This window comes from Dreissena polymorpha, chromosome 1 (assembly GCF_020536995.1).
Source record: "Dreissena polymorpha isolate Duluth1 chromosome 1, UMN_Dpol_1.0, whole genome shotgun sequence".
In the NCBI taxonomy this organism is placed as follows: domain Eukaryota; kingdom Metazoa; phylum Mollusca; class Bivalvia; order Myida; family Dreissenidae; genus Dreissena; species Dreissena polymorpha.
The window spans coordinates 159,162,520-159,167,145 of NC_068355.1; the positions used below are offsets into that span (position 1 = coordinate 159,162,520).

The window sequence follows — 4,626 nt, forward strand, 5'->3', positions numbered from 1 at the left end:
AGCACGCAGGACGGTTATTGGACGATGTATTGGACGTGAGCTAACACTGCGACTGCCTTTAATCCATCAGAGTATAATTCAACAAAACGTGTACCATGCTAGCAGGAAAATCGTTGACGATATATGTCCGCTTTAACTATTACCGATTTGCATAAAAACCGACATTGTTTCGCAAACGATTGTCAAACCGTCTTAAAGTTTGTAATAATATTTTCGCGTTTACATTATACATACGAACATTTATAAATACGAACATACACATACCAATCATTTATGAACAGTTACGATGGCATTCGTTTTAAGTTTAATTCACAATATTGAAAACACATTATCAAATGTTTTGTTATGTCGTTTTCATTCAGTCAAATACACGATAACACGAAATATCGCACTGCGTAAACAAACGCTATTCGACATCTATGGATTACAAAATAATGCACTATTATAATCATATTACAATACTATATTTGCGTGCTTTTTAATCAAAATTAGCAAGATGTACTTAACAAATTTCGCAGTATATTATGTGCATTGTTTTCTATGTTTGGTGTATTGGTTTATTGGTCATTATGTAATGTGTATTAATTTGCTACTTCAGTGCTCATTTTGAATAATATATCATAACACTTATTCACATAGTAACGAATGTGTATGTACGTTATGTCAATGCTTTAGTACGTTAACAAATTCGCTGTTGAAAGTAACATAACGAGCAAACTTGTAACAATTTCAATGTTTCCTTTATTATAAAAGCATTATCGGCAGACAAACACTGGTATTGCATATGCAAACTAACTGAGTCGATAATTGAAGTGCCAATTATTTACACAATATACATTTTGACTACATAGGTATTAAAAAAAATACAACAATATTCATCGTTACAACGTCGAAAATGTAATATAAACGTAGTATGCAACTACAAATACAATTAACAGCAACATTTCGGTAAATAAAACATGTAAACATTACGTAATATCTATCAAAACCTAAAATATATTTAAGTTAACATTTTTAACCATTTTAACTATTACGGAAACGATACACATTAATTGCATGTAATTCTTACTGTAATAAAGCACCACTTTTTCATTGAGAGTCACCCCGTACACAATCAATACTTAATACATAAGCATGTGTTGGTTGACAAAAAATAAAATAATCAGCAAATACAATACCTATTTAATAAAAGTAAATTACAGCTTCGTATTTTAAATCTTTCAAATCTTACAAAAACCTTGTAAACACATGTAGAATTAGCATTACTTGAAAATGTTTGCATTGCAAAAAAAACATGCAAATGAACAGTACTCAATCAGAATTAATCATATGCTCACACTGCAAAAGTAAACAGAAGTAGATATGCACTAGAGTACCGAATTTTCAACTACCGGTAAGCAATAAACAAGGCCTTGTAAAAAAAATGTGAGGAAACTAGGGCCATCTTGTTTATGAATTGCAATTCTCCTTATTTATATCTATATACCCACAAATTGTAATGTTGAGATCTTGTAGCTATCTGAGATATAACCCATTTAAAGTATAATGATACACGAACAACAAAGGTAAATAACTTTTTTAAGACATTGTAGGATTATGATTCTTCTGCAAGTCAATTCTCCTCATAAATAACTATACACCCATTAAGTTTCGTGTTTAAATCCTGTATTGGCATCTGAGATATAGCTTTAAAAGGGTAACATCTTTAAAAAACAACAACAGGGCAATGACTCTAATTTAAGAAAGTGAAGGGTTCTTGTACATGAACATTCTCCCAATCAATATCTATACAACCATGAAGTTTCATGTTTATATCTTATATGGTGTTGTTTATGTCTTATATGGTGTCATAGATATAGCCCTGAAATTTGTGTAACCGACAGATAGAAAAGCAAATAGTATACCCATGGCAGGGGATTATAAACAACACCAGCAATGCAGGTGTCTTTTTTTCCATCAAACTTACGTTTTCAACAATCGTTCACAATATAACACAAATGTCCTTTTTTAAGGCTGCACTGCATGCCATGTTTTCTTTTAAGCATATGAATGTTGCTCACTGCTAACTGTCTTTGTCTGAAAAGTATTTTAATATCTTTGTAACTTTATGTACATGAACATGCATATTTTATCTGATATTACACAGTGTTGAGTTTTGGCAAATCTTTGGACCAAATTTATTTAAGAACGATACTGAAAGTCTAATTTAATCATAATATTAGTCCGTTTAAAAACAAAGGGCAAACATTTTCCTCTTTTCGAATAATCTGATCAATGTTTGCTTCTTACTACCGGGTAAGTCCAAAGAAATAAATCTTATATGTACATTTTTATCTGTGCATACGTCAAGACAATCCGAACAAATTTTTTTTGTTCTGCACTTATATCAACACCATTTTAAAAAACATTTTTTTTAATCCTCTGTCCATTATTACATTGAATATATTTGCATAAAAATGGCTTTTACATGATGTGCTTTATTTATATATCAAAATTTACACACATAAAAGATTCTTGTTTATTACGCCATCTACACAATTCTCTTCTCTCATTGACTGTTTGACGTCACATGCTGACCCCATATATTCTATATGGAGTCAGTAGATATTCTATATGGTGTTAGTAGACTATATGCTGACCCCATATGTTCTATATGGTGTCAGTAGATATTTTATATGGTGTCAGTTGACTAAATGCTAACCCCATATGTTCTATATGGTGTCAGTAGATATTCCATATGTTGTCAGTAGATATTCTATATGGTTTCAGTAGATATTTTATATGGTGTCAGTAGACTAAATGCTGACCCCATATGTTCTATATGGTGTCAGTAGATATGCCATATGTTGTCATTAGACTATATGGTGTCAGTAGACTATATTGTGTAGTAGGAACATTCAATTTTTTTTCTTAAGTTGTGTTATTGTTATATTATGTTCTTGATTTTAATATTTTTAATTATACTTGTTTTAAAACAACATTGTTTGGCCTTATTAATTTGATGAGATGGGAAGTAGTTGGCGTGATATATTTGTTACAGGGTTAATTACTGACCCGAAACGGGATATAATGTTCTGTGGAAAACCATATCGGGGCGAGACCCGCCCCATACAAGTTCAGTCAGTAAGTAAGTCAGTCAGTTGTTCGGTCTGTCGCTCAATAGTTGAATAGTTCTATAGCCTCCATCTCTTCCCACTGCAGGTCTATAGTCAATCATACCGGCGGAGGTCCAATTACCGGCCCAGGTTTACTTCTAGGTGTCGAGAAAGTACCGGCTCTGGGTTACACTTCCTGCGGAAATAGAACGGAACATGTGAACTGAAATATATTAAATGTAGAAGTACCGAGATAGAAACGTAAATTAATTGCTTAAAAGGTATTCTTAAGTTTACGGTTACCTTCTGCTCGGTGTGAGTGTCAGTAGTGGGGCTGCTTAGGCTGACAGTAGTGGCGTTAGTAGTGGCGGCGGCAGTAGTGGCAGTGGCCGCCCCCCTAACCCTGGTTTACGCCACCCTAGGATTGGGCAGGAGTGGGGCACTAGTAGCGTCAGTAGTGGTCGTCGGTGCGCCCCCAGCCCCCATTCTCGCCTCCGGTGTCACTTGGAGTGTGTACAGTGAAGTATGTTCAAAAGCAACATATAGAACGAGACTAATGTGTTGTCATATAGTTCGTATATAGAGCTGCAACGATTCACTCACAGCTCGATTTCAGACAGTCCGACACCGATTTTTTCGATTCGATTTATCTTTCAACCTATTTTTATCATATATTCACTCTTCTTACTCAAAATAAACATTTCTGTTCAAATGTGTTGAAAACCTAGATATCTTGGGCATTTGTGTGTTTGTTTTATATAGCTTGGTTGGTTTAAAAGTGTTTTGAAAAATGGTTTAAAGTGGGTTCAATTAACATTTGTAATAAATATTTATCGAGAAACTGCCAATTTTCTGATAAACTATGTCAATATTTCAATAAAACACATAAAAAGGATAGCAAATTAGGAACTCATTTTAATATAAAAAATCCATTTAACTTCTGACTAGAAGAGTGTGTTGACTACACAGTACCCACTAATATTAAAAATTAATATTAAATAATAAGAACATCGGAAGTCATTCCGAGTCAGTGGAGTGATATAAACGTGCAGCATGTCTAAACTAGCCTATACTGTTAAATAAAACTTTGACAACAACTCTGTTGACTACAGAGATCACAATCACAAAAAGATATCATTTAAATGTTTAACACAATCAGTTTAAATGTTAGATTAAGACTGTGTCTGTGTGTCTTCTGCTGATGATGGTTCTTTGTTGTGGTGGCAGGAATATGGTCACACACTAAATGTCAAGATCAGCTGGAATGATAATATTATCTTTTGTTTGCATGTTTTGTTAATGCCCATTTCAACAGTATTTCAGTCATTTTACATGTGACAAATAATCATCGTTTCCTTCTTCCTAATTACTTAACTCCAACCAGTACCAGTAAGATTTGTGTTCGATGTTAGGACAACCATCTATCAGTGGGAGGCTACAAGAGTAATAAGTAAGCACCTTAGACTCTTTAAGAAGAAAGTTCTTTGAATAATGTAAAAAAAGTTTTCTTACTTAATACTTATAGCATCTT

At 33.3% G+C, this 4,626-nt stretch overlaps 1 long non-coding RNA gene across 1 annotated transcript; it reads right to left on the bottom strand.

Annotated features, from left to right (window-relative positions):
* Positions 1–763: 763 nt before the first annotated feature.
* On the bottom strand, positions 764–3,944 carry LOC127858110 (uncharacterized). The gene is made up of 3 exons (XR_008038754.1): positions 3,399–3,944; positions 3,220–3,291; positions 764–2,076 (listed from the first exon to the last, which is right to left on the bottom strand). It is a non-coding gene; the product is annotated as an uncharacterized LOC127858110 (long non-coding RNA).
* Positions 3,945–4,626: the final 682 nt, after the last annotated feature.